Here is an 8,412-nt window from a genome sequence, read left to right on the forward strand (position 1 = left end):
AGGGGCCGTAGAAGCATGGCCGCAGCTTGCCGGTGACGGTCTGTGGCAGTGAGGACGCCGCGCGCTGCCGGAGCCGTAAAAGTGCCCAGTCCCCCACCTGATACGATACATGGCGATGTGCCTTGTCATAGTGGCGCTTTTGGACCACCTGTGCTTGCTGAAGTCGGGTGCGGATGTCAGCGAGAAATTCATCTCGCTCTTCCAAGGTCTTGGCGACGGCGACCACCCTGGTGTCTCCGGGCTCATATGACTGGATGGACGGAGGATCGCGACCGTAGACGACGCGGAACAGCGTGTCCGGCAGTGACGTTTGGTAGGCGGTGTTGAAGACGTACTCCACTCACGGAAGCCACTGGAGCCACTGCCGCGGCCGGTCTCCGGTGAGACATCTCAGGTACATGATGATGACGCGGTTTGCCGACTCGGACTGCCCATCGGACTAGGGGTGAAAGGCCGTCATCATGTGCAATTTGGTGCCAACTAGCCGCATCAGCTCGCACCAGAAGTTGGAGGTGAAGACCGTGTCCCTGTCCGACACGATGGACTATGGCACGCCATGGAGGCGGACGATATCGGTGAAGAAAGCCTGGGCGACGGACTCCGCGGAGTACGGGTGGGACAGAGGGATGAAGTGGCAGTACTTGCTGAACCTGTCCACCGCCGTCAAGATGACCGACTTGCCCCGGACACGCGGCAGCGCCTCAACAAAGTCTAGGGCGATGTTAGTCCAGACTCCTTGCGGCACGGGCAGCGGTAGAAGAAGGCCGGCCGGGTGTAGATGCTCTGACTTGTAGCGCTGGCACGTAGGGCATGCCCTCACCCAATCCTGCACGAGCTGTTTCATGTTAGGAAAATGAAAATCCCACCGCATCCGGTGCAGCGTGCGCTAGACGCCTTCGTGTCCCTCCGCATGGACTGCCTCCAGGAGCTCTGGTAACAAGGGCGAGGCTAGGGGAATGTACAAGCGCCCACTGTACTGGATCAGCCCATCCACCACCGCCCACGGCAGAGCTCTGGAGCTCGCAGCAAGCTCTTCATGCATGGCGACGAGGGCCGGGTCAGTAGCTTGTGCTTGACGGAGTCTATTGACGAAGTCAAAACGTGGGGCCGAGAGCGCCAGGATGGTGCCTTCCGCCGGCGTGTCCCGATGCGACAGCGCGTCCGCCACGGCATTGGCCTGGCCCGGCTTGTACTCGACGGCGAAGTCGAAACCGAGAAGCTTCCCCACCCAGTGATGTTGAGGGATCGTCGTGAGCCTCTGATCGAGCAGGTACTTGAGGCTATAGTGATCAGTCTTGACGATGAAGCGGCGCCCCCATAGGTACGGTCGCCAGTGCCATACCACGTGCACGAGGCCGATCAGCTCGTGCTCGTACGCCGCGAGTGCGCGATGGCGGGGCACCACCGGCCGACTGAAGAAGGCCACTGGGTGGCTGTCCTGGACCAGCACCGCCACGAAGCCGTGAGATGATGCATCGCACTCGACGATGAAGGGCTTGGAGAAATCCGACATGGCGAGTACCGGGGCGGAGGTGACAGCAACCTTGAGCGCGTCGAATGCCGTCGAGGCCTCCCGTGACCAAGAGAACCCATCTTTCTTGAGGAGGGCAGTGAGGGGTGCTGCGAATGTGCCGTAGTTGTGCACAAACTTGCGGTAGTAGCCTGCTAAGCCGAGGAACCCACGGACCGCGCAGGCCGAGCACGGCGTCGGCCACTCCCGCACCGCCTGCACCTTGGCCGGGTCCATGGCGATGCCTGCCTCGGAAATGACGTGGCCAAGGTAGGCGACGGACACGCTAGCGAAGGCGCACTTGGCGCGCTTGAGGAAGAGCTGGTGCCGCTGAAGCTCGCTGAGGACGGCGCAGATGTGGTGTAGGTGATCCGCCCAAGTCTTGCTGTAGATTAGTATATTATCAAAAAACACAAGAACGAAACGATGAAGGAACGATCGGAGTACGTCGTTCATCAGTGCCTAGAACGTTGCCGGGGCGTTGCACAGCCCGAACGGCATGACGAGGAACTCGTAGAGGCCGTCGTGGGTTCGGAACGCGGTCTTGTGGACATCGGCCGGCCGCATCCGCACCTGATGGTACTCGGAGCGGAGATCGAGCTTGGTGAAGAAACGCGCCCCGTGGAGCTCATCAAGCAGCTCGTCGACGACGGGGATCGGGAACGTGTCCTTGACTGTAACCGCATTGAGGGCGCGGTAGTCGACGCAGAAATGCCATGATCCATCCGGCTTCTTGACGAGGAGGACCGGTGACGAGAACGCGGAGTCGCTGCGATGGACAATGCCTTGAGCGATCATAGCGGCGCATTGCCGCTCCAATTCATCCTTGTGGGCCGCCGGGTAACGATAGGGGCGAACGGCCATGGGCAGCGCACCCGGCTTGAGGACAATGCAGTGGTCCCGGCCGCGCTGTGGTGGTAGGCCAGAAGGCTCGACGAAAACCCCTTCGAAGGATGCCAGCAGTTTGTCGAGGAAGTCCGTCGAGGCTGCTGTGGCGGCGATAGTCGGTTCTGGGCGCGCCGCCACGTCTCTCCAGCACACGTCCTTGCCCTGGCGCGAAAACGACATTGTGCGCGCCGTGAAGTCCCACGTGATCGGCCCCAGGGTAACCATCCACTGGGTTCCCAGGACGAGATCGTATCCCGCCAACGGCATGACGAAGAGGTCCACGTGGAATGCCTCCCCATCGATGGTGATCGGCGCCTGCCGCAGGATGCCCGAGCACTGGATCTTCTCGCCATTGGCAACTGTGGCGGTGAGGCGTGGCTTGGACTGTATGGGCAGGTTGGTGCGGCGCGCCGCCTCCTCGGCGATGAAGTTGTGGGTGGAGCCGGTGTCGAGGAGGGCAGTGAGGGTCACCGCGCCCAAAGTCACCTGGACCTACATGGTGTCGCAGGGATGCACGCCGGCGACCGCCTGCAAAGAGAAGACCGGGGCCTCCTCCTAGTCCCCGTCCCATGCGGCGTCTTCGGCGTCGGTGAGCGTCACGCCGTCGATGTAGAAGATGCGGCGGCAGACCCGGTTATGGCCACACGAGTACTTTTCGTCGCAATTATAGCACAGCCCAAGGCAGCGACGTTCCGCCTGCTCCTCCAGAGAGAGTCGTTTCACCGGTTTGGTCTCCATCTTGGCGGTGGCGGCGCCCGCTGGTGGTGGTGCAGGGAGCGCGGGGCGCTGAGGCGATGCTGGAAGCAGGCCGCGGGCCGCTGACCGGGCGGGAGCCGGGGCCGGCTTGTTGAGCTCCATCAACTCCACTTGACGGGCCAGGCTCATGGCGGCCGTGAGCGATTGCGGGTTGTGAATCCGCACCACGTGGCTTAGCGGCGGCAGGAGGCCCCCCGTGAAGAGTTGGACGCGCTGGGCTTCCTCCAATGGACTGGCGCATGGCAGGAGCACCTAGAACCGGTTCTGGTACTCCTCCACGGAGCCCATGCGCCAGCACTCGGCGAGCTCATAGAGCGGCGCGGAGCGTAGGGGCGGCCCGAAACGTAGGTGGAGGAGATCCTTGAAGCGGCTCCACTGGGGGGTACCCTCATCCTCCTGGAGTTGTATGTACCATAATTGGGCGACGTCCTCCAGATTATACGAGGCCATCCAAACCTTCTCCTCCTCCATGATTCGCTGCTGATGGAAGTAAGATTCACAGCGGTTGACAAAGATCAGCGGATCGATCGTGCCATCATAGCAGGGAAAATCCATCTTCTGAAATCTCGGAGGGCGGTCGTTGTGGTGCTGGCCGTCAGCACTACCGCCTGGGCCAGACGATGAAGAGGATTTCTCCTTGTCCTTCTTCAACGTCGCTATGTCGGACTGCAGGGAGGCGATCGTGCCGGTGAGGCTCTCGATCATCTTGGCGATGTCGGCATTGGAGGGCTCCGCCATGGGTGATGGGACAAAGCTGGCTAATGGTGGGTATGGTGGTGGGCTGGTTGGTGGCACGGCTGCTGTGGGAAATGCGGCGGCTGGCGATGGGTCGGCGGAGCGGGAAGAAGAGGATCGGCGTGACCGTGATACCAGGTTGTCAAGGGCCTTGGTGTCTAGGGTAGGAGGCCCTCGCCTACGGAGATTGTAGCCGCGGTCCGTCGTCTTCTCCGGCGAGGTTATGCCCCTCTTCCGCAGGCTTAGATGGGAGACGAGAGAGATTAGGGATAATAATCTTGCTTGCCTTTATCGTCTGGTTACAAGACTCAAATAGCCCTCAGGCTGAACTAACCATGCCTACAATTTAGGAATAAATAAGGAAACTAATCTCTTATTTTCTAATCTTAGCCACTCACGGTGGCTTCCTCAGCCGCACGCTGGGTGCGCTCTGTGGCTCGGCGCACGTCACGCGCGCGACGGCGTCTCACGTACGTGCGCCCCCACATGACAGGCCGGTAACCTCTGCCCCGTCCTGTCCCGGACGGCATGGCGTCGATGTGAACCCCGTCTCGTCGGCCACTCCGCTATATCGTGCCGTCGTTCGGCTGACATCGCTGGAGTGGTTGGACGCGTTGGTTGGATGTGACGTCCTATCAGAGAAGTCGGTCAAGGCGGCGGGGACGGGGTCGTTGCCGAGCCGGCCTCGAGCGAGTCGGAGAATCGGTACCTCGTCCAAGGCCTCGTGGCGCGGGGCCTCGAGCGAGGTGAAGAATCGGTACCTCGTCCGAGGCCTTGTGTCGCGGGGCCTCGGGCGAGGCGAAGAATTGGTACCTCGTCCGAGGCCTTACGGGCGGGGCTTCGGGCGAGTCGGAGAATCGGTACCTCGTCCGAGGCCTTATGGGCGGGGCCTCGGGCGAGTCGGAGAATTGGTACCTCGTCCGAGGCCTTACGCGCGGGGCCTCGGGCGAGTCGGAGAATCAGTACCTCGTCCGATGCCTCGTGGTTTTGTTCTGGGCCGAGCCCGCTTCGGGTGAGCCCGGATATTGTTCGAGGTGGGCCGGGCGGTCCAGCCGAGCCTCGGATAAGGTGGGGGTTTGCCGGTGGTTGTCTCTTGGCTTCGATTTTTACAAGGTCTAAGCGATTTTTTCGGCTCTTGCTTAGGGGACCCCTTTTTATGGTACCCGACATGACTAATCTTTATAAGTTCTTCATTTGCGTCACATTCCTGCTCAAGCATTTCTATAAGCTCATCTGCAGCATCTACCAATCGTAATTGCTCTAGGGCCTTAAGATACTCAATGACATGAGGGAGGCACTTCAATTCTGGGCATTGTAGAAACCATAGCTTATTAATGCTTCTCAGTGCAACTTCTTCCATTTCAACTTGGTTGAGGTGTGGTCGTGTGGAGCACACCATATCCGTAGTTCTCTCACTTTAGGAAATGACTGCGCAGGGAAGCATAATGTATATCCATCATAAGCCTTAACAAGCTCCAGAAAGCATAAATTGTCTAACACCTTGAGGCTTGGAAATGAGTTCTCGTCAAGTTTGGAGAGCATCAGACACAATATTATGATGTTATTAAGGTGCTTCCAGGATTCGAGAATATAAGGCATCTGGGTATTTTCCAGCTGCCCTACAAGTACAAGTTTATAGATTAACTCCTCTTAATGAAACACGTGCTAAGCACGTTCCCGAAAAAAGTACAAGTTTATAGAGAGTTTCTGGTAAACATAGTTCTTCCAATGGCAATAATTCATTTTCGTTTGATGTTGTAATTGACAAGCTGACAAGATTGCTCATACTCTGGAGAGCACTACAGAGGCTTAACGAATGCTCACTTGTTACACTATCAACTGCAAATGTCCGTAAATCCGTCAAAGATGCAACTTCAGATAGAGTCTCTAAGCTTGCTTTTACCTTTTGCAGAGCATGCAATCTTGTCAAGTTCTTTATGGCACCCCTAGTCACCTTAAGTCCACCGTAGCGCAAGAAAGGTCCCTCAATGATCTTTTTAGTTGCATATATAGGTACCTTAGCTTCTTCAGCTTTGCTACATCCTTTGGTAAAGATAGAAATCTTGGTGCTCGCTATTGAAATCTTGGTGCTCGCTATTGACAATCTACGTTTCCCACCTACTAAAACGGTCTCATGCCCCTCATAAACTTTGCCAAAACATTCTTTCTCTGCTTTGTCAATAGCAAGACGGCGGATGAGGTCATGCATACGGCAACATTTCACTCGTCCAATCATAATATTCTTACTCACAACTTGTAGTAGGCTTCGGTTTATAAGCTCATTCAAGTAGCCCTCTGCCACTTGTTCTAGTGTTCTCTTCTCCTCACCCTGATGAATCCAGAAGTAATCCAGTGCCTAATTAACCTCCTCCTCTTTATTAAATAATCCTCAGGAAATAGTGCACAATATAAGAAACAAATTTTTAATTCATATGGAAGATCCTACAAGCTGACTTTCAGAATTGTATCAACACCAGGGATCGTGTTTTCAGTTGGCTGTAACTCTAACCTCTCGTACACATTATTCCATTCAGTGTATGTTGGGGGTCTGGAAGACAGAAGGCGACCTATGCATGCAATTGCAATCGGCAAGCCTGCGCATTTTTCTAAGAACTCCCAAGCCACGTTTCGTTATCACTGTTCCAAAAAGCTAGTTTGCAAAATAACATATAAGAATGATTTTCTTGTAGTGGCTCCAGATTAATTACACAGTCATTAGTTGCTACTGATGCAACCTCAGATACTCTTGATGTAAGAACAAATCGGCAGGTTTGATTAGTCGGAAAGACCAGCAATGATATTATTTATCCACACGTCTTGTTCCCAAACATCATCCAAAACCAAGATATATGTTTTACCATGAAGATGTTCACGGATGGCCTCTACTAATCTTCTTATATGCACATTGTTATAATTGATTGAGATGCCAAACTCTATAGCAATTCTTGGATACAGTTGCCCATGCAGCAGCATCAAAGTTCGCTTTCACAATCTTGTAGACATGATCAACCAAAGTAGTTTTACCTACTCCACCCATATCCCCCAAACTGTGGTGATTTTCATGTTCTTTTCTTCCAGATCGTCAACTAGCCACCGCTTGAGTTTGGCTGCATTATCTTCAACACCAACTAGATCCTCTTCCCTCGCAAAACACGAAGCATCATTATTGGTCAATCTGGAATGGTGGTCGCCATTTCTTGGGATTCCTGTTACTGGGATGGCAAAACGGTCTCTCCTTCTTGCAGTGTCTTCAATCTGCTCATTGATGTCACGGAGCTGGAGAGCTAAGCATCGCCAAGTCCTGACATGTTTAATCCTCTTCTTCATCTTGGCTGCAAATCCTCCATGCTTATCGTCCTCAAGCTTGTACATGAACTCATCGACAACATCCTCGATCTGGAAAGATAGATCCCGGATCTTGTCAATGAAGATGCCAGTAATCTCATCGGTATCCTTGAACTTCTCTGACTCACGCAGGTAGGCCTTCATCATCTCCAGCTCGTCCTCGGCTTTGCGGATCTCGCCAAAGAGAGCCTTGAGGGCCTCGCTTCCTTGCACAGCAGGGATGCGCCATAGGTTGCTGGTTCTTTCGCCAAGGCTGCACCTAGTTCGACAAGCAGTGCTCCCACAACACCCTCTGCCATGGTGCTTGAGTGCACTTGCTTGGGCGCTTAGAGTCATATGTGTAAGATCTTAACCTCCATACCTGAATCTCACAAATTATTTCAACTTTTCAGGTCATCAGAATCTAAGCTTTGGAACAAACTGCGAACTGACGACGAAATTCGATACCTGGATATGGGGGGAGCTAGAAAACAGGCATGCGCTGCAGAGTGCAGATCCAGCCTTGCTGAAAATTCAACACTGTCAACCTCGGCGAAGTGGCAAGCGATGCATTCTGTATTTCTGTGAGCAGAGAGTCAACGACCAACAAGCGATGTCGTTCTTGCGGTTCCAAAGCTGATGCTAGCATGAATAATAATGATCATATATTTGGTTATGTGCAATATAAAAAAATGAGAAGGAATGACAAGAAAAAAAATATCTTCACAATGTGGGCCCAGAACTGATGTTAGCATCGATTATAATGATCCCATATGGCATTGTCTTATAAACGCATGGCCGTTTTTTTATGGGCGCCGCACGGGCTCCTCCCCACTCATGCCCACACGCCCAGCCTTGTCTTCCACCTCTCTCTCTCACACGCACACTTAGATCTCCAGCGAGTTCCTTCCGGCGGCCGCGCCCACACCCTCCTTTCCTGCGAACTCCTCCCGATGGCTGCCCGCGCAAAGCCGCCGCACCCACGCACTACCGCGCCCACGCCCCCACCGTTAGGGTTCCAGCGGCAGTGGCGGGTTCCAGCAGCGGCGGCTTCTGGCGAGGTGGGTCCTCCTCCTCCTCCTGGATCTGCTCCTTAGGGTTCCAGATAGCTTCTCCCTCTCATCTTCCCAAACTCCGTCGACCTTAGAAGGAAAGGGAGTTCGGTGAGGAGGCCGGCCAAACAGTGGGGATGCCGGCGG

General features: G+C 54.9%; 1 long non-coding RNA gene and 1 pseudogene across 1 annotated transcript in view; one reads left to right on the forward strand and one right to left on the reverse strand.

Annotated features, from left to right (window-relative positions):
* LOC136481691 (uncharacterized) overlaps positions 1–7,756 on the forward strand; it is a 30,074-nt gene extending 22,318 nt beyond the window's left edge. The window contains exon 3 of the long non-coding RNA XR_010764817.1: positions 7,627–7,756. This is a non-coding gene — a long non-coding RNA (uncharacterized lncRNA). The remainder of the gene's footprint in view (positions 1–7,626) is intronic.
* LOC136483848 (disease resistance protein RPM1-like) lies at positions 3,407–7,782 on the reverse strand (annotated as a pseudogene).
* Between the last annotated feature and the right edge of the window lie 630 nt (positions 7,783–8,412).

Source organism: Miscanthus floridulus, chromosome 9 (assembly GCF_019320115.1).
Source record: "Miscanthus floridulus cultivar M001 chromosome 9, ASM1932011v1, whole genome shotgun sequence".
In the NCBI taxonomy this organism is placed as follows: domain Eukaryota; kingdom Viridiplantae; phylum Streptophyta; class Magnoliopsida; order Poales; family Poaceae; genus Miscanthus; species Miscanthus floridulus.